Genomic DNA, 27,417 nt, shown 5'->3' with positions numbered 1-27,417 from the left:
TAGAGGCCTATAAAGTTTTTGACCTGGGGACAATGAATAGGTTAACAAAGTAAAATTTCTACCACTAAACTTTTCAGCCTTTCATTCGGACTCTTCAAGCCTCAAAGCTGTTGCAACCATGGCTAATCTTGCAATGGATAAACTCATAAAAACACCTGCAATCCCAAATGTATTAAATCTATTGTTCAAAAGTCTGAAGGCAGGCTTGGAGCAAAAGCCTGAGTAAACCATACAAGAGGCACTGTTTCTTCCCCTTCCAGGTTAGGTTGAAGGTTCTTATACAAGCAAAGAGTTCATTTGTTCATTTGTGCATCAGGAACAGCTGTGGTACTAGTGTTAAATCTTGTTCAAATACAGATGCATAAATTCTGCATGCCACCAAAACAACAGCGCAAGCTAAAGATCCAAAACTACCCACCCTGCAGAAAATCATCATTTGGTTTTACTCTGCCTGAACTTGCCTGTTATTTGCAGAATTGTGGTGATGAATCAATTTCTCTATAACATTTCTCCTAAATGTTAATGGCTCACATCTCCCTTGCTGAACTCATCCCTTTTGTAGGCTAATCTGAACGTGTTTAAAACCAATGAAGGAAAGGACAAATTCAGATAATTGGAATTGTGTAATCTTTGGCCAGATTAGATAAATCCAGAGAGATGTTCCACTTAAACAATCCATACTGTTTAAATAGGTTAAGTGTTGTAACACAGTTACACACACACACACACACACACACACACACACCTCACACAATTTGGAGCTGGGTTCCCAGAACTGAGGAAATTTTTGTCACCAGCTCACCAATTAAAGCTGAGGCAGCACGTTCAACCCAGAAACATAGTGTCAGAGGACTGGAGGTTTTATGTATTCTCTGATCAGATGCCTCACACTGTTGCCCTGGTGCCAGAACAGCATGCGATCTCACAGTTCCCAAGCCACTCAGACATATATTATTTTTTCTTGAAATTAGTTATTCCAGCGGGTAGCGGGCACTTCTTTTACCAGAACCACCGCAACTATGGTAAGATCTAGTTGATAACTCAGAGGAATTGACGAGGCAGCCTAACTAATTTAAGCTCGTCAGAAGCAGAATGTTAAGCACTATTCCTACTTAGAATGATATTGCTAATTCCTTTCACCTGGCCAACTTCTAATCCTCTGTCAAAGCTCATCTCATTGAAGATGACCCCAACTATGCATATATATATACATATATATATACACACACACACACATATAGTGCTCACTGCAGTGTCTTGACTACAGAAATATCTGTTGGAATTCTACAGAAATATCTGTCTCTTGGAATATGAATGAAAAGAAAACTGAGTTAAGAGTGAGAAGACTTGGGCCGGGCGCGGTGGCTCAAGCCTGTAATCCCAGCACTTTGGGAGGCCGAAGCGGGTGGATCACGAGGTCAAGAGATCGAGACCATCCTGGTCAACATGGTGAAACCCCGTCTCTACTAAAAATACAAAAAATTAGCTGGGCATGGTGGCGCACGCCTGTAATCCCAGCTACTCAGGAGGCTGAGGCAGGAGAATTGCCTGAACCCAGGAGGCGGAGGTTGTGGTGAGCCGAGATCGCGCCGTTGCACTCCAGCCTGGGTAACAAGAGCGAAACTCCGTCTCAAAAAAAAAAATAAATAAATAGAGAGTGAGAAGACTTGGACTTGACTTCTAACTCCACTACTCACTAACCTGTGTTATTTATGGCAAATCTTTTACCTTTGCTGGAACTCAGTTTTATTCATTTACTTTTATTTTAGATTCAGGGAATACCTGTGGAGGTTACATGGATATATTGTGTGATGCTGAGTTTTGGACTTCTAGTGAAAATAGTACCCAAATAGTGAACACTGTATCCAATAGGTAGCTTTTCGACTCTCGCCCCCTTTCAACCTCCCCACTTTTGGAGTCCCCAGTGTCTATTATTTCCATCTTTATGTCTATGGTGCACCCAGTGTTTAGCTCCTATTTATAAGTGAGAATATTTGGTATCTGATTTTCTGAGTTATTTTGTTTAGGAGAATGGCCTCCAGCTCCATCCATGTTGCTGCAAAGTATATGATTTCATTCTTTCTTATGGCTGCATAGTATTGCATGGCATAAATAAATACACACACACCACATTTTCTTTATCCAATGTTGATGGACATTTAGGTTCATTTCATGACTTTGCTATTATGAATAGTGCTGTGATCAACATATGAGTACAGGGTTCTTTGATAAAATGATTTATTTTCTATTGGCTAGTAAAAAAAAATTTGTAGTCAGATTGTGGGTCAAATGATAGTTCTACTGTTAGGTTTTTGAGAAATCTCTGGCACTCAAAAGTCTATAAAATGGGAACAATATGTCTTCTCTGTCTTTGTAAAGTGGTCATGAGAATAAAATAGTAAAGCCCAGCAGTTTCTGTAGAGAGGAAAATGGGATCTAACAGAACACTTGGCTCCATAATGGGTGACCTTGGGCAAGTCACTGAAGCGAACGACATCTATTTCCTGTGTGAAGTGTGAATCATAAAAACTTCTGTATCTCTTAAGCTTCTTTTATAAAGAGCCATTCAAATATAAGAGTGTTATAACCTTTTTATTTATTTTTAAAACATTTTAAATTTTAATTTGAAATAATTTTAGACTTACAAACAAGTTGAAAAAAAGCAGAGTTCCCATATATCCTTCATTCAGTTTCTCCATATGTTAACATCTTACTTGTAACTAATGCATAATCATCCAAACCAGGAAATTAACATAGATACAATGTTATTGAGTAATCTATAGGTTGTTTAAATTTTTTCAACAATGATCTTTTTTCTGGCCCTGGATTTTATCTAGGATCCCATATTGTACTGAGTTGCCACGTGTCTTTAGTTTCCTCCAATATGTGAAAAAGTGTCCTGTGGTTGAATACTTTCAGGTTATATAAACGTCCTGTTTCTCATCATACCTTTGAACACTAATTTTAATCTGTTAATGATTATCTGAAACAATTATTAATGCTGTATTTGACAAATTGTGATTTTTCTATTTCCATCATTCTACATTCGTCAATTGGAATTCTACTATAAGAAATAGCTGTCCCTTTGCTCCCATTTACTTATGTATCAAAATTATTTTTGTGTCAGTAGAGACTCATGGGTATTTATTTTATTCTACAGGCTATAATACATTGCTATCACTACTTATTTTTCAAATTGTCCCAGATTTGTTATGGACTTTTTAGATGGTCCAACTCACATAGATCAATGCCTTGTTAAATATCAATCCATCTAAAGAAACGCCTGTTTAAAAACGTAGCTTAATTAAAATATAAGCTTAGGCAAGAAAAAATGTGTGGAGTATCAGGGGACACAGGGTACTGGATCCAGACACCTGCAGTCCAGAATGAAGACAAAAGATTTATAAAGATACAACAGACACTCAAAATGTGAATCAGTGTAAAGGAATTAATATTACTTCTTGTTTGTTGCATAGGGATTTGTATTACATAAATCAGAATGCTGAATATCCCTGATATTTATACTCTGGCTGGAGATTTGGTTTTCTGGCAATTGGCAAGAAGAATATTTAAAAACATTTATCTTTTTCAAATTTTTATTTATTTTTTGAGATGGAGTCTTACTCTGTTGCCCCAGCTAGAGTGCAGTGGTGTGATCTTGGCTCACTGCAACCTCTGCCTCCTGTGATTCTTCTGCCTCAGCCTCCTGAGTAGCTGGGATTACAGACGTGCACCACCAGGCCTGACTAATTTTTGTATTTTTAGTAGAGGTAGGGTTTTGCCAGGTTGGCTTGGCTGGTCTTGAACCCCTGACCTGAAGTGATCCACCTGCCTCGATCTCCCAAAATGCTAGGATTATAGGCGTGAGCCACGGCTGCCAGCCACATTTAGGAACATTTATATCCCTGGTTCATTTGAATATACAGAGGCCAGCAAGGAGTATGATTACAAGTTCAATGACTATATCTAATAGTGTAATATATCTTGTGTGTGTGTGTGTGTGTCTGTGTGTGTGTGAAAGAGAGAGAGAAAGAGAGGAAGAAAGAGAGATCTCACCAAATCAGGCTCCTTTAAAAATAAGAGCACTTTTTGAAACAGGTAACGTTAACTTTCATTATGATTTGTATAACAAATCCCTATGTAACACCAAGGAGATCATATTAATTCCTTATGTTTGTTTATAAAATCATTTATTAATTCATCATGCAAATTCTTATTTTCAATGTTTAATACATCCCAGCACTGCATAAACACCATGGATATAAGCAACAATTATATACTGTCTTCAGTAACCTTGCAGTTTAGTGTGAGGTCCTTTCAAAAGCTGGTCTTAGAAAAAGCTCTAGGCTTCATCAGTAAAATAGGAGGTTTAGACTTCGATCTTTCAGATTCCTTCTAGCACTAAAGTCATTTGATACTGTGATTAACTAACTTGATTATTTAAAGGTTGCTGTTCAATGTGCCTTTCTCTAAAAATATCCTAATCAGTAATAGATGCATTTTTCTTTCTTTAATAAATCCTTTGTAGCTGTTTTAATACTCACTGAATTTCACATAACTGATTCCCTACAGGCAGAAAACCTGATTTACATAGAGTCACTAATTCTATTTTTCACATGGTGGCTTAAAATTGTGACATAATGGAAGAGTCAGCTGAGACTCAGAATACATTATTTTAAAAGTCTCAGGCAGAAAGTTGGTTGCATACTGTAGCTACTCAGATATTCTGGCTGTCTTTGGATTAATGGAAATCAAATAGCAAATCTAAATAACTGTAGTGGTGGACTAGAAATTGCTTTTATGGCTATGACTGCCATAGTCATTACCAGGGCATATGCTTATCTATATTAAAAAAAAAAGGATGGAGAGAGAGATCAAAGATGGCTGACTAGCAGCAGCTCAGGATTGCAGCTCCCAGTGAAAGCGCAGAGAGTGAGTGGACACCACACTCCCAGATGAATTTTTGTTGCCCATGGACCAGGAGATTCCCAGCGGAGGAGCCCCACGGGTTGCCAGCGCGACTCTTTTGGCCGGCGCTGCTGTTTTACCGGCTCTCCGGCGCAGTGGTTCTCGGTGCGGAGTATACGGGACTGGGTGCCCTTTTGGTTGGCATTTGGAGCTCCGGGAAGGCAGAGTTGCCCATTCAGCTGATTGAAAAGGGGATGGAGACAGGGAGCCAGACCGGGAGATTCCCGGGCAGAAAAGTGCCATGAATCTCAACGCTGCTGTTTCAGTTGCCGCAAGGGAAATTACACAGATTCTGGTGCCCTTTCGACAGGCGACTGGAACACCTGGGAGAGAATCAACTGTTCAACTAAAAAAAAAAAAGGCTCTGAGACAGGGAGTCAGGTGATCAGGCTCAGCTGGTCCTACCCCCACAAAAAAACAACAATTGGAAACGCTGAGGATTGAGAGTTTCACAGCAAGCACAGCTGAACCCAGGAAGGTCCAGCTCTGTGGGGGAGGGGCGTCCACTGAAGGAAAACTAAGAAACAGAAAAAACTTCATCACCAACAAGCTGGATGTCCACTCAGAGACCCCATCTGAAAGTCAGCAATTACAAAGATGACAGGTGGATAAATCCACAAAGATGGGAAGAAACCAGCGCAAAAAGGCTGAAAACACCTGAAATCAGAATGCCTCTCCTCCTACAGGGGATCGCAGCTCCTCATCAGCAAGGGAACAAGGCCTGATGGAGAATGAGTGTGATGAATTGACAGAATCAGGCTTCAGAAGGTGGACAATAAGAAACTTCTGTGAGCTAAAAGAACCTGTTCTAACCCAATGCAAAGAAACTAAGAACCTTGAAAAAAGGTTTGATGAAATGATAACGAGAACAGACATTTAGAGAGGAATATAAGTGAATTAATGGAGCTGAAAAACACAATACGAGAACTTCACGAAGTATCCACAAGTTTTAACAGCTGAATTGATCAAGCAGAAGAAAGGATATCAGAGGTCGAAGACCAACTCAATGAAATTAAATGAGAAGACAAGATTAGAAAAAAAAGGTTAAAAAGGAATAAGCAAAGTCTCCAAGAAATATGGGACTATGTGAAAAGACCTAATCTACGTTTGATAGGTGTACCTGAATGTGACGAAGAGAATGAATCCAAGCTGGAAAATATTCTTCAGGATACTATCCAGGAAAATTTTCCCAACCTAGCAAGACAGGACAATACTCAACTCCAGGTAATACAGAGAACACCACAAAGATATTCCTCAAGAAGAGCAACCCCAAGGCACATAATCGTTAGATTCACCAGGGTTGAAATGAAGGAGAAAATACTAAAGGCAGCCAGAGAGAAAGGTCAGGTTACCCACAAAGGGAAGCCTATCAGACTCACAGTGGATCTCTCAGCAGAAACCTACACACCAGAAGAGAGTGGGGGCCAGTATTCAGCATCCTTAAAGAAAAGAATTTTCAACCCAGAATTTCATATCCAGCTAAACTAAGCTTCATAAGTGAAGGAAAAATAAAATTTTTGTGAGCAAGCAAGTACTCAGAGATTTCATCACCACCAGGCCTGCTTTACAAGAGCTTCTGAAAGAAGCACTACACATGGAAAGGAACAACCAGTATCAGCCATTCCAAGAACATACCAAAAGGTAAAGCGCATCACCATAATGAAGAATCTACATCAATTAATGGGCAAAACAGCCAGCTAGCATTAAATGGCAGTATTAAACTCACATATATCAATATTAATCCTAAATTTAAATGGACTAAATGCCCCAATCAAAAGACACAGACAGGCAAAATGGATAAAAAGCCAAAACCCATTGGTATGCTGCATCTAGACCCATCTCACATGCGACGATACACAAAGACTCAAAGGGACAGAGGAAGATTTACCAACCAAACGGAGAGCAAACATAAATAAATAAATAAAAAGCAGGAGTTGCAATTCTCACCTCTGATAAAACAGACCTTAAAGCAACAAAGAGGCCGGGCGCGGTGGCTCAAGCCTGTAATCCCAGCACTTTGGGAGGCCGAGGCGGGTGGATCACGAGGTCGAGAGATCGAGACCATCCTGGTCAACATTGTGAAACCCCGTCTCTATTAATACAAAAAAAAAATTAGCTGGGCACGGTGGCGCGTGCCTGTAATCCCAGCTACTCAGGAGGCTGAGGCAGGAGAATTGCCTGAACCCAGGAGGCGGAGGTTGCGGTGAGCCGAGATCGCGCCATTGCACTCCAGCCTGGGTAACAAGAGCGAGACTCCGTCTCAAAAAAAAAAAAAAAAAAAAAAAAAAAAAAAAAAAAAAAAAAAAAGCAACAAAGATCAAAAGAGGCAAAGAAGGACATTACATAATGGTAAAAGGATTAATGCAACAAGAAGAGCTAACGATCCTAAATATATAGGCACCCAATACAGGAGCACCCAGATACATAAGGCAAGTTCTTAATGACTTACAAAGAGACTTAGACTCCCACACAATAGTGGGAGACTTTAACACCATATTGTCAATAATAGATCAACAAGATAGAAAATTAACAAGGATATCCCAGACTTGAACTCAGACCTCGAACAAGTAAACTTAATAAACATTTACAGAACTCTCCATCTCAAATCCACAAAACATACATTCTTCTCAGTATCACATCACACCCGTTCTAAAAGTGACCACATTATTGGAAGTAAATCACTCCTCAGTAATTGCATAGCATTTCACAGGTTTAAATGAAATATTGGTTGGCTGCTTGTTTGTTATTTCCCTCCCTTATTCCTTCCTGTCTCCATTGTTAAGCACAATTATTGGTATAAAAGAAGTTTTTAATACCTATTTTTAGATTGCGTTCTAGCCTGGCAATCGAGCAAGATTCTCGTTCTCTCTCCCTCTTTCTCTTCCTTTTTCTTTCTCTCTTTCATTCTTTTTTTTCTTTCTCGCTTTCATTCTTTTTTTTTCTTTCTCTCTTTCTACTTTCTTTCTTTTTTCTCTTTCAAAAAGAAAAAAAAGATAACTTATCTTTTGACTAATGGCCAGACATATTTATTTGGAAGTTTAATTTGAAAGCAATTTTAGGACTGGGCACGGTGGCTCATGCCTGTAATTCTAGTACTTTGGGAGGCTGAGGTGGGTGAATCACTTGAGTCAAGGAGTTCAAGACCAGCCTGAGTAGCATGGTGAAAGCCCATCTCTACTAGAAAACAACAAAAAAACTAGCCAGGTGTGGTGGTGCATGTGTGTAGTCCCAGCTACTTGGGAAGCTGAGGTGGGAGGATGACCTGAGCCTAAAAGGTCAAGGCTGCAGTGAGCTGAGATCATGCCACAGTACTCTAGCCCGGGCCAACAGAGTGAGACCCTGTCTCAAAACAAAGAACAAACAACAACAAAACCTAGCAACACCTACTTATTTAATAGCTAATAATAAAGGCTATAGGTTTACTAAACTATTTCAGTAGTACTAGAATCTGCGAGATCACAGAGAAGAAAGTGAAAAACAAATGAAAATAAATATATTTTTAAAAGACTATGCTGTAATACCAAAGTCACATTTTACATTTATTGCAATTCCAAGTATGAACAGTCAGTGATATTGGCCTGCATTTTACAAGGTTCCAGTACCAACCACAGTGCCTTATAGTTTCCTCTCCTGAATTGCTTAACCTAAAATAACAGATCTTTTTACAAAGCATAGCTTGATCGCAATGGGCCCTTTTGAAGTACTATAATACCGTCATCTATTTTCATGAAACAAGAACTGATTTTTACGAGTAAGTTAGTTTTAAAATATTGAATGTACCAGTATCCTTGGTCACTTGCCTACTCCAAATCAGGAGTGAATGTGTGCTGCTGGTGAAAATCTGAAATGACTTTAAAAGGAGGTCCATTTGGAGTGATCATGATAATGCCATGTGCTTTCTTTCAGAGTTTCTTAATTAGGAAGTGCTTCCAAACCACCATCCTGAAATAGGTCATGGATTAATATGCATAATTCTTTCCCATACAGTTGAACTTAACAAAATGTAGATGTGGAGTTACATGTTAATACTTACAATGAGAGATATGACCCAGTAACCTGGTAGGATTGTTGAAAGACTGGAGTAAAAGTCAAATGTTTTGATCAGACAGCAGAACGGTTCATCGAGCTACCTGAGGCTGCAGGAAGGAGCTACCAAAGATATCTGTGAACAGCAGGAAAGAAAGAGAGAAGAGGAGGCCAACTAGGTGGTCAGTTAATAGAGAACAAAAAAGTGCTAGCAGGGATCCAAGAAGCAAGCACCGACTCAGGGTTGGGAAGGACGTGGAGAGAAGCAGCTTGAACCTGAACTCCACGGTGGACATGCAGACCAGAAAAGACTGAGAACTCCTGAAGTGGAAGGAAATGAAAGGATTTAGTTGGATCAATCTGGAAACCCTATACCATGGCAGCCTGAAAATGAGTTCTGCTATAACCAAATAATTCAGGTGTGTTCAGTCAACTTCCCTTCTGGATTATAGCTCTACCAGAAGTTTTCCTTCTAATGGATTTATCTGATTAGTCACACTTCTAATAGGTTCCAAGGATATAAAATTCAGATTTTGCACTATGGATTTCCTTATGGCCAACTCATAAACATTAATGTTATTCTTTGTTGACATTTAAAAAGAATATTCAAATTTAAACAGTGTCCATATATTAAAGAAAGCACAAATTTATAACAGAATCTGTAACTTAAGAAAATATGTGCCATAGAAGTAGGACACTTAAAGTTGCTTAAATATTTTTGTTGGATACACAATCAAAATGCTTGTAAACATTTTAAAATTACAGATCAATAGAGGGCTTTAAGAGACACTTTCATCTATTCCAGTTACTGAAGATGCATCTCTGCAGCCCAGGGTCTGACTGTATGTAATGTGTGTTTCAATTGGTTAGTGAATTTTCACTTCTCTCTCCTATTTCTGGGATTTGTGACAGCCTGTGGTGATTCTAACCCTCATTCCTTTATCCCTCCTGGATTTCATGCTCAATTAACCAGTATAAAAATGAATGCAGAGCTCACAAATTCTTAAACTGGATAAAACAAAGGTAAATGTGGCATAACTGCATCTCTTCCAACCAGTCACTGGGAGTATAAATATTTTCCTTGAAAAAGAAGCTTGAAGTAAGGTTAATACATGATTTTGGAGAATAGGAAATATTCCCCTCCCCGTTTTAAAAACATTAATGGCTAGCAAATGTCTTTAAAATTAAATCCAAGGTATTATACCCAGAGAGACACCCTGTCAAACACACATTCTGATATGTCTCACCAGAAGAGAGACAGTAGCATCACTATATAATTATTTCAGTTTCTTTTTTTAATATATATACTTCAGCCAGCAACACTGGCAGTCTTCTGATATGCAGTTCTACTTTATTAGCTATTGTTCTTGTGACATTGGTTCTAGGTAAGATTTAGACATATTTTTCTTAATCTTTGCCTTAGCACACCTGAGGAATATAATATATTTTTCATCAAAATTAGCCAGTCTGTAGTAGGCAGTGGATATGAAGTATAAGTTTAGGTACCCACCTCACTGCCCCCTACCCCCAATCTTCATGGGGTCCCAAGGCCTCTGAGAATCACTCTTGTAAAAAATGTGGGAATTATGTTTAGAAAAATGCACTAGGGTTTCTGGCATTATTGAGTACCTGCTATATATTAAATGCTTATTATATTTTCTTTATTTGCCCCCCTCACAGTGTCATGAGAAAGGAACTTTGTGAAAGAGGAAACAGTTCAGTTACTTAACAAATATTTATTGAGCACCACTAATTATCAAGCAGTTTTCTGGGCACTGGGAATAGAGCAATGCCCTGTACACAAAATAGACAAAGTACCTGCTTTGAAAACGCCTACAATCTAGGGGCTCAGAAAAGTCATCAAAAAAAAGAGAGGGGAGCTGAAACCACACCCATTTCCAAAAGCCCCTCATCATCACATCCTCCTCCGAACATCTGGCTTTTCTCAAGCATCAACATCCAATATAGACTATACTTGTCATTTCAGGCAATAGCATCTACTGTGTACTGGGCCCTGGACATGGAGGTGAAAGCAGCAGATAAGGGCTCTCCTTTTACAGAACTTACATTAAGCAAACACACATGCATTGAAGTACCTAACTGAAAACTGTGTTAACTGCAATGAAGAAGAAGTAACAGTGTGTCATATAAAAGAATAAGGGGGACCTATTTTAGATTAAGGGGAGGATCAGGGAAGGCTTCTCTAAGCAAGAGTTATTTGAGAGTTGAGGATAAATAAGAGTTGAGTGGGGAAGCAATATTCCAGACAGAGGGAATAACATGAAGGCCTGATGGCAGGAAAGAGCTTTGTGATTAAAGAACTGAAATAATACAGTGAACAAAGGGCAAGAAGAGGCTGGCTTACGGAGGTAGGAGCTGGGGTATCTAGGGCCTTGTAAGCCGCAAGGATGTTGCATTTTCTCCTAAAGGCAGTATATTTTATGAAGTTATACAGGAGAGAGTATGGGGAGTCTAAAGTAGAAGCTTAAGGAGAAATTGGGTGGTTATTGCAACAATTGGGTGAGAGAAGATGGTTGACTACAGGGGTTGCAATGGAGATAGAAAAGGGGTAGTTAGATTATGGATATACTTATTTAAAAGATAAATTGGATAAGACAGAGGTAACAGAAAGGAAGGGTGAATCAAGATTACTAACAGGTTTAAACTCAACCAGCTGGGTGGGTGGAACTGTCCTTCACTAAGATGGAGAAGGTTGGAGCAAAAGCAGAGAGAGGTGAGATGAGGACCATGAATTTTGCTTCAGTTAAGTAAATCCTTGGTGCCCATGAGACATCCACTTGGAGAGTTAAGAAAGTAGTTAGATAAATAAGGTTAGAGTTCAGACAGTAGGTCTGGGTTAGGAGTTATGAGCACATTTGGATGAGATTTACTGGGGAGTGTGGAAAAGAGAAGGCCTATGGCCAAGCTCTAGGAAACTCAAACACATGCAAGGCTTAGGAGGATGAAGAGAGAAAATGACCTTCTGTGAGAGTCCAGGGTCTGGCAAAAAGCAGGGGCACAATGCATATTTATTACTAATATCAAAACAAACTTGTATTTCAGTTTCTGTAGAAAAACATCTTCCCGGTTTGGCATAATACTATATAGGTTGGAATAACTATTGTATTAGGTTGAACCATATGAATTATCTTTTTTTTTTTTGGTAGGTCAAAAATAGTCAAATACTGGCAATTTCACAAAGTTCAACTTCATGCAACACAATTTGAAACAAAATCCATTTATATTGTGGTACAGTACACAGTTTTAAAATGTTGCCATTTCAAACATGAAGAAGAATTTTTCACTAATATTGGAGGCTTCTTTATGATCGTACATACTGGAAAAGATATTAGAACAAATCATACATTATAATGCTGCATACGACATGCCAATTAGTTTCACCCTGACAGTTGAGCTGACAGCCTGAAAATGCCATTGACAGCCCATCACCATGTTCTGTCGATAACCTCAACACTATTCTCTGATAAATCTATATATTTAGCAGAGCAATTTAACACCTCTTGCAATTTAACACATCTCAAATTTTTCATCTGTCTTAAGAAAAATCTCGTATTTCCTACTCCTTTCTATGTGGAGAAAACATTTAAAGGAAGTTAACAGATATGGTTGACTGCTTAATAATTTAATCTTTGCTTGTAGAGACTATGCTTTGAAAAACTATTCTGATATGGTTTGACTTACTTCATGTAATTACAGGTCTACCTCATTTTATGAAGTAGACATATTCTAAAAATTCTGTTAATAATTCAATACATATTTTAAATTTACCAAGGGGCTCGTGATTTAAAATTCTGACAAGCTCAGAAGTCTGCAGTTTCTTGGCAGATAATATGAATGTGTGAATTGGTCCAGTATAATGGTGAACAGTGGAATCTGAAGAGGGTATTCCTCATCTAAAGAAAAATTTTTTTTTCCTAATATAATAAACTCTGCAAAACATAATTTAGCCAACATGAGGTGAGACAGAAAGATTTCGGTCTGCCAAGCTGCCAGTTTGAAATGACTAATTTAAAGTAACCTTGCAGTGAATTTTCTATTCTTTTTTTTAAATATATATTATCATGAAACATTCTCTAGTTTTTGTCTGAAATTAGCTTTTATATATTGATTTTTTTTAATAGGGTTCAGACATGTAATTGTAACTGTCTTAATTTTTTAATTTTAAGAATGCAAGAGAATTCATAGTTGCAGAATGCAAAGTATAATATATGATATATAAATACTGTGAAGTAACTATGGACAATTCCATAGAAATACACATAGTATTCTGGTTACTTCTGAGATCATGATTATATCGCAGAACTATGTTTTGGCTGGAAATAAATACAACATAGGTACTGTGTGGGAATACCTGAAATAACCTATATAATTTTCTATGCCTCACTTTCCTCATCTATGAAATGAGAGTTATGATAGTACTTGTCTCACAGGATTGTCAAAAAAATTAACAGTGAAAATGTATGGATGTAAAGATATGAGTGCTTAGGTCACAGTAAAAAAATCAGTCTCAAAAAGTGAAGTAGGTCTGGATCTCCTTGTAGAAAACACCCACTGCCTCCTTAAAACCTTCCATTTTCTCTTCACATACTAATAATAGTCTTCACAAGATACACAAATAAGTATCACGAACACATGACGGCAAACCCATTGCTCCATGTCGCCTTTTCTGTTTCATTAATTTCTATGTGCAGCCATGTTGTCCTAACTTGGCCACGCTACACTGCATGGCTGAAAAAATATTTCTCGTAGAGCTTGCTAAATTCAACCTGGAAAGAAATGTTATATAATATGTAATTAGTCATTCCATACACACATCTCTAAAACAGATACTTCAATGCTGTCATTTTAGATATTTGGGTGACATAACACATGTAGTGACATCCAGAAAAAAAGAAAAGTTTTGGTTTCTTTAATTTCTCTGAAAATAAGTCATCCTGGCTAGGTGCTTTACCAAGAGCTGTGAATTACTTTTTAAGCACCAAAAGTTTTTATTTTACCCATCGAAACTTAAAGAAAATGTATAATTCACTTATTTTTTTCCAGAAAATTGGAAATGTAACAATTCTCTTTCTTACGACTGAGGTCATTTTTTAAAAACTTGCTGGCTCTGTCCTTCACCCAGCTGATATCTACTGCCCCACAGCTCATGTCTCTGCACTTCTCTGAGGTACCAAGACACGAATCCTTCAGGCAACTAAGCTTTCTTAGTTTCTTAGCTTTTTTCCTCTCTCATCTTTTGTTTATATTGAGTCACTGTCAATTTGTCTAAACATATAAATAGCATTTGATAGTAAATTAAACAGCTTATTAACAGTAAATAGATTCTGCATAAAGGCTAATGGATGAATAAGGTGAATTTCACAGCAAGGAATTGGGCTGGGTTTGTAAGCTTATTTCCTGCATTCGAGGGTGTGTTACAGTGGAAATTCTGGATCCATTTAATAAATGAGAACTTCCTGTTAAAGTTTTTCATTTATAAATGTCATTATAAACAGAAGAAAAGAAAACAACTCTTGAAATATAAGTTGGTGCACTATTACATTTAAAGTGAGACTGGGTTTATGGTTTTAAGTCATCAGCCTGATAGTCATGATTGTCTTGTATAAAATAGCTATTACTGTACTGTAGCTTGTCATATATGGTTAATGGTCCTCAGTGATGGATTATTCATGCCAGGTAGCTAGCTGAATATTATGTTTTTATGACGGTAAAAAGCATAGTTGTCTTAATATGTTCTGTGGAGGTTAAGACGGAGTCAAACCAAAAAATAAAATTTCCCCATTAGGGTAAGGTAAGACATAAAAGGAACGTTGTATGAGAGTAAACTAGAGCAATGAAAACAAAGAAAAGTTTAAGACACAGAAGACAGGAAATGAGATTCCGTATTTTAATGAAAGTTGACTTCCTTAATCATAAAAGCAAGGGGACAATTTCAAAACAGTGATATATCAATATCTCAGTGAGTCATTTTTAGTAATATGAAGCAAACTGAATGTAGATGAATACAATACTTTTAAAGATTTAAATGCTTTATGTTTTCAGCCGATTTATAATGGTTACTTTTTGAATTACTACATTTTTTCTTTCTTTTTTTGCTGCTTGACTCAAAACTTTCTTAGTCCTTTTCCTTTCCCTTATCCCAAACGAGTGGTAACAAATCCAAATGGAGGCTGGGAAAATGACCAAAATGAGCTCAGTGTAAGACAACAGAGCATGGTAGTGATTGTGGACAACTGGCAGTTAGATACAATAGACACACACACTGGTATTTAGATACCATAGACACACACACACACACACACACACACACACACACACACACCCCTGTGGGCTGACTGCTGACCTATTTTGTAATCCCTGAGCTAATTCAGAAACAAAACTAGTTGATTTTGTACTCAAATTCCCTCAAATCTCTATCGTCAGTGCTACTACCTCTGAGACACTGTCATCTCTACTTCTTCCAAAATCCATTTTTATCCCTTCCTTAGTCTTAATTTTGTATGACTATTTACTTTTTCCCTCTTGAATCAAGATCTGGCACCATGGCCATGTTTACAGTTCTTTTTCAGACTGATTTACCTATGTTAGTTCTATGTGACTGACACAAATAGGCTCATGGCTATTAGGTCTTCACTACGTATTATACCTTTATCAATATAAATTACCCTCCTTGACCTTAAAGGCTTTTGCCTCGAATTTTATCTTGTCTTATACAAATATACCTACCTTATATTTTAAAACTTATTTTGTCTATTATTGCTTTATCATCCTTTTACTTTAAATGGGTACTCTTTTGCTTAACTTTATCTCTTTTAAATGTTAAATAGTTTGACTTTTTTTCTACCCAGTATGATAGATTTTGTTTTATTAATGGACTAAATCTGTGATAATTGTAATATATTTGTTTAGTATTTGTCATTCTATTTTAAAGTTCTCGTTTATCCTTTTTTTTGTTTTGATCACATTTCTTTTTTTGTTCTTAAATATTTTCTATGAATGAAGTATAAAATAAAAGAAGTCTTATGACAAGCTGATACTTCCACCTCTTTTATTTTTATCTGCTTAGAGTTGCTTAGGCTTTTTCCCTGCCTTAATTTTGAAATTTAACAAACCAAAACAAAAAAATACTTTAACAAGGTATGGCTAGGTCTTAGTCTATCTTCACTAATTTTGGTGGTGTCCTGTGAGGCCAAATGATGTAAAATGAAATTTTTTTTTCCTACATTACTTTTTATCTGCTAGTCTGGGTTCTTCATAATTCAATCTTCTATAACTCTTCCCTATTTTTAAAAATCTTTTAAAATTATATTCACTTAAAAACAGGGTTATTGAAATATAGTTCACATATCATAAAATTTATCCTTTTAAAGTGTATAATCTAGTGGTTTTTAATACATTGACCATTTCATCACCCCAGAAAGAAACCCATAACCGTTTGCAGTCACTTCCTGTTCCCCTTTGTCCCTTACTAGTAATCTACTTTGAGTCTTTATGGATTTGCCTATTCTAGATATTTCATATAAAATGTGGCCTGTTTTGTCAGGTGTTTTTGCCTAGCATGCTTTCAAGGGTCATCCATGTTGTAGTATCAGTACCTCATGCTTTTTAATGGTCAAAGAATATTCTACTGTATGGCTATACATTGTGTTTCTCCATTCATCAACTGATGGACATTGGATTGGTTCCACTTTTATAAATAATGCTGCTATAAACACTTGTGTACGTTTTTGTGTAGATAAATATTTTTCAACTCTTTTCAGCATATACCTACAGTGGAATTGCTGGGTCATATGCTAACTCTGTGGCTAATAATTTGAAGAATGGTCACACTGTTTTCCAAAGTGGCAGTATCATTTTACAATCTCACCAAAACTTTGAGGGTTCATGTATCTCCACATCCTCACCAGTACTTTTTATTGTTATAGGTGTCTGTGTCTTTGATTTTAGCCATCCTAGTTTGTGTGTAGTAGCTCATTGTGGTTTTGATTTTGCATTTCCCTAGTGTCGAATAATGTTCTCTATCTTTTCATGTGCTTATTGGACATTTTTATATCTTGTTTGGAGGAAGAAATGTCTATTCATATCCTTTGCCTACTTTTAATTGGGGTATTTGTCTTTTTATTGTTGAATTATGCTATTTATGAACTTTGCATATAAGGTTCTTCTCAAATATCTGATTTGCAAATATTTTCTCCCATTATGTGGCTTACCTTTTCTATTCTTGTGTCCTATGAAACACAAAAGTTTTAAATTTGATGAAGTCCAATTTGTTTTTATTGTATCTCTTGCGCTTTTGGTGTCATATCTAAGAAACTACTGCATAATTCATGGTAATAATTTACTCCTATATTTTAAGAGTTTTATAGTTATAGCTCTTACATTTAGGCCTGTAATCCATTTTAAGTAACGTTTCTGTATATGGTGTGAGGCAGAGTTCAATTTTATTTTTTTTTCGTGTGGATATCCAGTTGTCTAGATAACATGTATTGAGGCTTATCCTTTCCCATTAAACTGTCTCAGCACCCTGTGGAAAAGCAATTAACTGAAAATGTAAAGAATAATTTCTTGACTCTGAATTCTATTCTACTGACACATATATGTCTGGGTTCCATGATCAACTTGTCAATTGCTGTAAAAAAGGTGGCTGACATTTGGATTCCTTGAATCTGCATGTTAATTTAAAGAATACTGTCAACCTAACAATATTAAGTATTTTAACTCATGAACATGAGCTGCCTCTCAATTTATTTAGGTCTTCTTTAATTTCTTTCAGTGATGTTTTGTACATCATTTGGTGTTTTTGTTGTAAAATTCTTATACTTTTGTTAAATTTATTCCTTAATATTTTGTCTTTTTGATGCTGTTTTAAGTGGATCTTAAAATTTTGATTCTGGATGTTCACTGTTAGTGTATAAAAATACAATTAATTTCTTTTTATTGATCTTATATGCTGCAACCTTGCTGAACTTATTTATTAGTTCTAATAGTTTTTCATGTGGATTCCTTAGGATTTTCTATACATAAGACCATTTCATTTGTGAAATTTATTTCTTCCTTTCCAATATGGGGAAGGTTTTTATTTCTTTTTCTTGCCTAATTGGCCTGGCTAGAACCTTCAATACAGTGTTGAATAAAAGTGTGAAAGCTGACATCCTTGACTTATTTCTGATCTTAAAGGGAAATAATCAGACTTTTATTAAATATGTTAGCTATGTTGTTTTTTTTTTTAAATTGTTTTTTTGTAGATGTACTTACCCAGTTGAGGAAGTTCCTTTTTATTCCTAGGTTGTTAAATGTTTTTATCATTAAAGTGTGTTGGTTTCTGTCAAATATTTTTCTTCTTCAATTGAGATAATTAGGTGTCTTTTATTTTATTGATATGGTATATTACACTAATGGATTTTCATGTTAAACTAACCTTTAATCCTGGAATAAATCCTACTGGATCATGGTAGATAATTCTTTTGTTGCCCAGATTGGGTTGCTAGTATTTTGTTGAGTATTTTTTAGTCTATATTTGAATTTTCTATTTCTGAAGTTGCTTTCAGTAGTTTGTGTCTTTCTAGCAATTTTTTCATCTAGGTTATCTAATCTTTTGCCATATAATTGTTCATAGTATTCCCCAATAATACTTTTATTTCTGTAAGATTGGTAGTGATGTTCTATCTTTATTATATTCACCTTTAAATATCATTTTCTTCTAAATTCTGAGACAGTGTCTTAACTTAGAAAAAACTGACTGGCCTGGATTCCTTCAATACTCAATAGGCTATTCAGTCTTAATTGTATTTTAAAGTGTAGCATTACTTTTTCCACATACTTAGGTTGTTTGGCTCTTACATGAATCTTACTGTCCTAGTACAATATTCTGTGCAACTCTTCTAAATGTCTCACAATTAGATGATACCCTTCCTAGTTTCCTGAACATTATTTTAGGGGCTGAAGGGGAGTTAAAATTAGAGCTTCAAATCCCTATTTGAGTAAAAAAAGTTACAGTTCATTTAAAAAATAAATTATAATAAAACCCAACATTTAATAAAATAACATTTAATGAGCATTCACTACATGCCAGGTACCGTGCAGTATACTCTATGTAAAATCTCATTATATCAACATAAACAAACTTTGAGAAAAGTTACATATTACAAAACCAAGGTTTAGTGAGATTAAGTAACATACCCAGTATCATATAGCTAGTGATTATGGAACAAAAATTTGAACCCAGTTTTGTCTGACTGTAGAGTTGACATTCTTAACCAGTGGTTGGCAAACTTTTTAAAAAGGGCCAGATAGAAAATATTTTAGTATTGTGGGTCACATGTCTTTATTGCATTGACTCAACTCTGCTGTTGTACTGAGAAAGCAGCCTTACCAATATGTAAATGAATAAGCATGGTTGTGTTTCAATAAAACTTTATTTATAAAGCAAGGTAGTATGACTGCAGGCCCTAGCTTGCCATCCCCTCAATTAACCAACATACCAGCTGCCCTAATTCTTCCTCAAAGCCCTTTCTGATTACCACATAGATCAGATTTCTTCTGCTTCTGGTTTTCTACCATAGTAACTGTTGTAATATCATAGCCTAAAGTCATATATCATTGTTTCAACGTAAATGTGTCTTCCAGTGCCTTCTTTTATGAACTATATTGACAAAAGACTATGCCAAAGAGTAAGTAACTTTATTTTGTTATATCTCCCTATAGGATCCAAATCCATACTAGAGATTCTCTGTAGAAGAGTTTAGAAATGTACATGTGATGGTCATCTGGAAAGCTTGACCCCAGTAAAGCCATTCACCTAAGGTAAGATGATAGAAATGTAAAAATTAGATAGTAAAAATTTTGATATATAAATGCAAAGACAACTACAAATTTGCCAAGGTTCTACAGTCAATGCCTTTCATTATGAGAGTTTTATAGGCAGAGAAAAAAATTAATGTACTTATTTACATTTTCTCAATTTCAGTTTTCTCCTCAGACTATCCTATCTCAAGGAATCATAATTCGCCAAACCGTTAAGTATCAAAGTGTCACTGTATGAATGAGTAATAATTTAGGTAATAATAACTCTATAGATGTTCAAATTTTTCACCTCTTTGAAATGGATAACACCACTTTCTAGGGTAACAAATTTTTAGAATAAGCTCTCTTCTAGGGAATAATGGCTTATTTTGCTTTCTCACGCAGCTAAGAAAATCTTCGTAAAAGAGCTCCTAATATTCTATTTTTCTTTTATTTGCATTATACCCACATTTTTAAATACAGTCTATATGGAGAGATTATGGAATACTTTTAGATTTAAAGCAGACTTATTATAGAACCATCAAGTTTTACAAAAAAGTGTTTGTAATGCAAAGTACAGGAAAAAATATGAGATGCAATATTAGCTAGATGGCCTTTTAACTGGAGATACCATCAGTTTCTGAGGAATGCCTTTGCTTAAGGACTTAAAATTTGGAAATCACTGAAGTGAACATGTGGTGTGGAAGGTTAGAGTTGTTACACCTCACACACACAGACAGACAGACACACACAAAATGACACAAAGTTGATAAGAATGAAAAGAAAATTTAAAATAAACATGGTTTTAGTCATCAGACTATGGCTGAAACTATTGACAGTTACCCAAAAGTCATTCTCAAATCTTTGTTCCCCTGCTCCATCTGCCACAGAAGCCAAAAGTCTTCGATATCTCAACTTCTATTAAAGGTAGGACAGCCACATGACATGAGCCAGTTAGTGCACATGGACATTTGCTGGGGACCTTTGGGAAAGCTTTTATTTCCTGATTAAAAGAGAAAAGACTCAACAGGCACAACTGTTCCTCATTCTTCCTTCTTTGAATGAGAGTGTAATATGTGGATCAGCAGAGGCATCTTTCTTACAAAAAGCACAAGAGAAATCACAAGGACCAAACCCTGACAACGTCGAGGCTGTAAACAGAAAGCAAACGACTACTCTCCTCAGACTTCCTGTTCCGGAAAAATAAATCCCTATTGTTTAATGTCATTGCGCATAAAACTTGTAGCTGAATGTGTTTCTAGTTGATCTGTACTTTAAAATTATTTTTTAAATTGTTAATCACTTTTGGGCCACAGAATCTGAGGACAGATTGGCTTTTAAGATAATCCTGATTAAGATTTCTTTCTCTCTCTTTCAAAATGTTCAATTTTATATCAGTAATTATTAATTAAATCTGCTATTATATTAAATAGCTATTATTTAAGCCTTTTAAGTTATTGGCATTTTTTATTTTCATTCTTTTTTATTAATTTTTTAAATTTTAAGACTTTCTTATCTAGATACCTAGTTATTTGCATTTTAAAAGAATATTATCAGAAACTTTGAAATACAAAAAAATACTTTGTTGCCTTAGATTTAGTTAATATACCTTGTGCTCAAAATCTCATAATTTTTTAAAAGTTTCCTAATTTACCAAAGCCAAAAATTATTCTATTGTTACATAGCTGAGAGAATATTGGTATTATGTAATTTTATCTGGTATTATATGTCAAAGGATATAAGATGTAAGATACTATTTAACCTGCCACAGACATCAAATAAAGGATTTTAACATCTGTAAGCAATTTAGGAGACTAGGTACAGGTTTCTTAACTGGAAGGCTGAATATATCTCAAAAACACTAATTGCTTCAGTGATTCTAAATTGCTTCATGAAGTACACTACAATTAAATGCTCCAATAACTGATTTAATTCAAGTAAGGGCAAAAATTATACACCATAATATGGTATCTAAAGCATACTAATAACAGGTGTAAAAACAATAAAATTAGCTAGCTCTTCAAGTTAGATCAGGTTAAAAGACCTCAAATAAAGCAACAAAATTTAGGTTATCAAGAAAATGACAGAAGCAATTCAATGTGGGTAAAATATCAGAAATGTTTCAGTGGGCTCTTTGGGGTCTGTCCAAGAAAAGTCAAAATGCTAGGAGAAAATGGACTACAAGTTGATAGGTATTCACTGAGTTGCCTGGCTGTGCTATAGAAATCACTTTGTGACATTTGAGATACTCTTACTGGGAACCTTGGTGTGAGACATACCTGGGAAAAACAATACAGTTTAACAAATAAGGTTATTAAATGAAAAAAAAATTCATCTGTTTTCCTTCCCACATTAAGTAAGAGCTGTGAGGAGCTCCGAAGTCTCCTTTCTTAGGCAGAACCAGAAGGAGTCCTCAAAGCAGTGGCTGAAGCTGGAGGTACCCTGTAAGCTTCGGCCACTAAGCTATATATAGAAGGCCAACACTGAGCACTATCAATGTCAAGTCTCAAAATCCATCCCTTTCCCATGATGGCTCAGAGATGACAAATAGCTGTATAATTCAGGTACAATATAAGCTTTACGAAGGCCTCCCACTGCAACAGTTTCACTGAAGATAGAACACTTAAGGCCAATTAAACTTTAGTTAAGATAAGTCCTCATATTACAATTTATCTATTTTTTTTTTCTATTTGTTAAGAAAAGAAGTAATAGAAATCATGTGTAGGGGAGGGGAGGTATTATATAAAAGTACATCTTTAAATCAGCGAAGTTCTAGAGGCAAGGAGAGAAAAGGACCACACAAACTCCAAATAGCATCTAATGAATAAATTCATGTCTAAAGCTTGCGCCCATGCACACACACACAAGTAAGTTTGCAGTTAATAACAAAATTTGTTCTACTCATTTAGAAATCCAACAAAAGATAGCAATATTTATATTTAGCTGTAATGTAAGCAACTGTGGTTGGCAGACGGCTGAATTTGGTACTAAAACAGATGTCTAAGAAAAATTCATTTTTCTAGTTGTATTTGTTTGCAAAATGATGTTTCATTATAGATTGCCAAATAGTTATCCAAACTGTTACCACTTACCAAGTATGAACTATGTAAAAAGATTATTAAAATGAATACAAAGGTCAATGAAACTCAGTGTTAGCTCTAAAGATACTAAGTATCTGCTGAGAAAGATGGTATGAACTAAGTTTACAGAAAGCACAGTGCTAATCACTAAGAATAGTAATCAGCAGGGCATGGTGGTTCACATCTGTAATCCCAACTCTTGGGGAGACCAAGGTGAGAGGATCGAGGTCAAAAGTTTGAGACCAACCTAGGCAACACAGTGAGACCCTCATCTCTATAAAAAATTGAAATTAGCTGAGCATGGTGGTTCTTGCCTATAGTCCTAGCTACTGGAGAGTCTGAGGTGTGAGGAGTGCTTGAGCCCAGGAGTTCGAGGTTACAGTGAACTATGATCAGGTCACTACACTCCGGCCTGGGCTACAGAGTCAGGCCCTGTCTCCAAAAAAAAAAAGGAAGATTTATGATCAGTTCTAAGCTAATTTATATCCATCAACTTTAAGGTAAAAGTAAACAGAAAGCAGTTAAATATTTGCTATAATTAATTTTACTATTAAAAAACTATATACAATTAACTAGCTGTATAGGTCATATAATAATCAAGTAAAAATTACATTGGATTCTTAATTCTACCACCAATCAGATTAACTTGTTTCTAGAAGGTTAAATGCAAAAAAAAAAAAAAAAAGAAAGAAAACAACAAATGCCTACCTCCACACACATGCTCAAACAAAATCAGTCTGACTACTTCTTTTTTTTGGAAGAAATAGTTAGAAAAACAGAAGAGCAAATTCAGTTTTTATAGAATGAAACATGCTTTCTACAGATAAGCTTCAACAAAGGTATAACTCTAGGGCCTTGAGGTTAAATGATGGTGAGCCCTAGGTTTTCCTGTCCGTGAAATTCAGACCTTAAGTGGCACCAGTTGGAGACTCATTTACCCTTGCCTATATATCCTATCTCTGGGACAAATTTAGAAATGTTGGCACCCAAATTTGTAATGTTTTTGCAGCCCACACGGTGTGAATCCAATTGTGCTCAATCAACACTTTTGCAAAGGAAAACTAGCATAAAGACATTTTCAGAAGGACTAATGTATAAGCAAACATTCTGTGAGGTCAACTGACTCTGTCTATCAAAGTGCAAACTGTCTCAATGTGTGCATTATAGACGTACTGTCCAATGTCCAATGGTTCTAATTCAGTAATTGGTTACTCAATTTCTTTATGCTGAATATGACATAAGGTGCTCAACAGGAAATAGAAAAGAAGTATATGGTCTGTAAGAGTTAATAATATGGTTATTTAAAACACACTTTTCAAATTTTAAGGACTAAAATTTAAAATTTAGTCCATATATTGTAAGATTAAAAAATAATAAAAATAAAACAACAAAAAATCTATCCCTTATTTGTGTATGTTAATTCTGATCCCAAAAGCAGTGTTTAACCTTTGAAATTTGCTTAATTAAATAAATGGGCTCTTCTTCATCTCAGTGTCTGGTTCAAGTACCATTATTATTTTAAAGGGGGAAAACACTATTTTAGGATTTTACTTTTTGATATTTTGTTCAAATAAGGTTTCACTTAGAAGTGAATGTATACACAGAGGGTTCTGTATGCTTTAATAATTCATGAATATTCAAAGTCTAATAAATACCAGTTTGATTCCAGTTAAAATGGCAATTGACTGGAATCAGACTGGTATTCATTAGATTTTGAATATTCATGGATTATAAAAACATAAAAAAGGAAGGTTAATTATCTAAAATTTATTCCAGCAAAAACTACCATTTTAACTGGAATCAGACTGGCATTTATTAGATTTAAATATTCAATTCTACTTAGAAAAGTAATGTATCCTAGTATGAATACAGGCCTCTAGAAATTAATGACCGGGGAAGAAAAGGCCATGGAATCACAGATTATAAGAATTTAACAAAAAATATAAACTATTTTTTTCTCTTTTGCTACAGGTGTGTTTCTCAAGTAGTTTTCTTTATATGTATTCCCGTCTCCTTCTTCACCAACACCATTTGATCTTGAACCTTTAATTCTTGCTCTTTTGTGCTGCATGCATCAGTGAAACCTCCTGTTAAAGAGAAATCCATACTAACTTATTTTTACTCAATAGGCTTAGAATCAGAATTCTAAAGAAAAGACCAAAGAATATTGTAATTCGAAATTAATCAAGGTTTTTGGCTAAACAACAATCATCCCCAGAGCAATTTCCATTCAAGAGAGACATTATGCACTCTGTTGCTTTTCCTTTCTCATCATATATATTCACTGATAGCCATACACAAATAGTGAAAACAAAGAGCAGAGCAAGTAATATGCTTATAACATAGGTAGCATTTTACATAGAATTATAAACTGCCATATAATGAACATTTTCAACATCAATCAAGAAAAATCTTCATATTACCTGAGATTGAATGTGAATATCAACTAATGAATCAAAAGTTCAAGGTAAAAAATAAATGCCATATATTGCTAATGATATTCTCTCATTTAAAAACATGGTCTTCTTTTTTCCAAATGATATTGAAACCCATCTCTTTTATTGACACAGTAAAAAGAACCCAAATCTTGGAAATAGATGAAAAAATCAGTATTTTAATACCACAAACTCATTCATTCCTAATGAGATTCTAGTCTTTACCACACTTCAGAGCAGAAGACCTATAAAGAGCTGGGATTCAAAGTACATCTTAATTTCAACTGTTTAGATATTTATCTTCTAACCATGTGCTTGCTTATTATCTGTTTCCCAATAAAACTCTTTCAAACAGATCTTTTAATAAAGGCTCTGAAGAAATTTCATCGCTAGTATTATAATTATTACATAGGGGAAATAACCCGGTGACAAGTATTCAATTTACAAAATGAATTAGCAGGGTCTGAGAAAGAATCTAAGACTGATTCAAGACAATCCATTTAATCACAAATAACAAGGGCAAACACAGTCTTTTCCAGGTGTCACCCTAATACCCACTTTTTTTAACCCCAAAAATCATTTTCACAGGGCCACATCAGCTATGTGAATTAATAGATTCTCCAGTGCTGTAGCAAAGATAAAACCTGATCCTTACAGTGGTTAAGTTTAGCAGCTACTGTTGCTTTTTCCTTCTTTTAAGCAAAAAAGAATGTTTGTTTTTTTTTCTTTTTCCTGTTTTGATACTTAGCTGATCTGCTTAGGGATAATAAAAAAAAGCAGCTGTTTTTCTAAGATCTATCTGTCTATATATTTCTATGGTATGTGAGAGTGTGGGAGGGAAGAGTATATACACTGATAAGTCACTTAGGCTTATCGGTAGTAGCACTCAGTAGGACTGAACTTTAAGCTGGGAAGAGAATTCATTTGAGCCATTTCTTTTCAAAAAGAAATTTGGAATGCATTACAAAAATAAAATTTAAAATCTTGAGAACTCAGGAAAGCATAGAAACAGGAGAAAACAAGGCAATTACTCCATTTTATTGACCCTAGTTATTAAAAAAAACCTAGATTAAAGTATTGAGACAGACTCCGAAATACACAACTGTCACAATGAAGGCATTTCAGAGCAAAATTTGCTGCAATATGCTACTACGATTAAAAGCCATGTAATCTGGGAACCTCTGTAACAAAATGAAAATGAACTAGGAAAATAGCTTCTTACTACTCTAAAAATAAAAGGCTGTAATTTTGTCACAATTACACAAAGGTAGGTGAGACTTTCATCTTTACCTGGCATGACAACATATTTCCATCCATAGGTATTACAGTTACATTGCTTTGAATACCATATGGTTTAATACCGAGAATAAACTATTATTTTATGACACTACATGTGTTTTAAATCTGAACCCACTATCATAACACATATTAAGGGTAATCCTTAAGCGTATACTCTCTACCCAGAGAAAAGATTCCCACACAGCTTCCTATGCACTCTTGTTTTTAAAATGTACACATATTATCGGACACAAATGAGAGAATAAGGAGCAGCAGTGAAGTACACCATATGTTCCCATTGTAGGCTGAATCCAGGTCTTTGTTCCAATATTCCAGAGCCACTGGAAAGAAAGCTAACTATCTATTCATTAAAATTCATTTTTATATTATTGCTGGCAAAAGTTGCACTTTTGATAGATTAAGTCAGAGCCCAGCCTATCCTGACTATTCCTGCCTGCCTTTGCTTCTTTAAAACGGATCTCTTGCAATTCTAGGAACCTGCAAAATAACCACCCTAGATAACAGGTCGATAGCAGGACAATCTGATAAATCAACGTAAAGGGTAGACACTGAAGAAGAACGCAAAGTTCTTTTCCTAGTGAAATAGTTCGGAAGTCATTCTACATCAATAGCACAATTTTTGCTTTTTAGAGGCTGCGCACCTATAACATCCACCAGATAACATCCACCTCGTCCTCAATTAGCAGGGTTTTTCTCAATCTTGAGATCTCCCAGAACAGTTGTACTGGTGCGACTCAAACCAAAAACACTAACCACGCCCTTGATGCCCAGAATCAAGCTTCCTTTCGCTTTTTTGCTGTTAAAGT

The 27,417-nt window shown here is 35.5% G+C and overlaps 1 protein-coding gene across 2 annotated transcripts in view; it reads right to left on the bottom strand.

Moving 5' to 3' along the window:
- SERPINI1 (serpin family I member 1) overlaps nt 1-27,417 on the bottom strand; it is an 85,044-nt gene that overhangs the window by 56,963 nt on the left and 664 nt on the right. The gene's annotated exons all lie outside the window — the stretch shown is intronic.

This window comes from Aotus nancymaae, unplaced genomic scaffold (genome assembly GCF_030222135.1).
Source record: "Aotus nancymaae isolate 86718 unplaced genomic scaffold, 86718_ANA_hifiasm-v0.15.2.pri h1tg000019l, whole genome shotgun sequence".
Lineage (NCBI taxonomy): Eukaryota > Metazoa > Chordata > Mammalia > Primates > Aotidae > Aotus > Aotus nancymaae.
The sequence above is the reverse complement of the archived record's forward strand: the minus strand, read 5'-3'. Positions and strand labels throughout refer to the sequence as shown.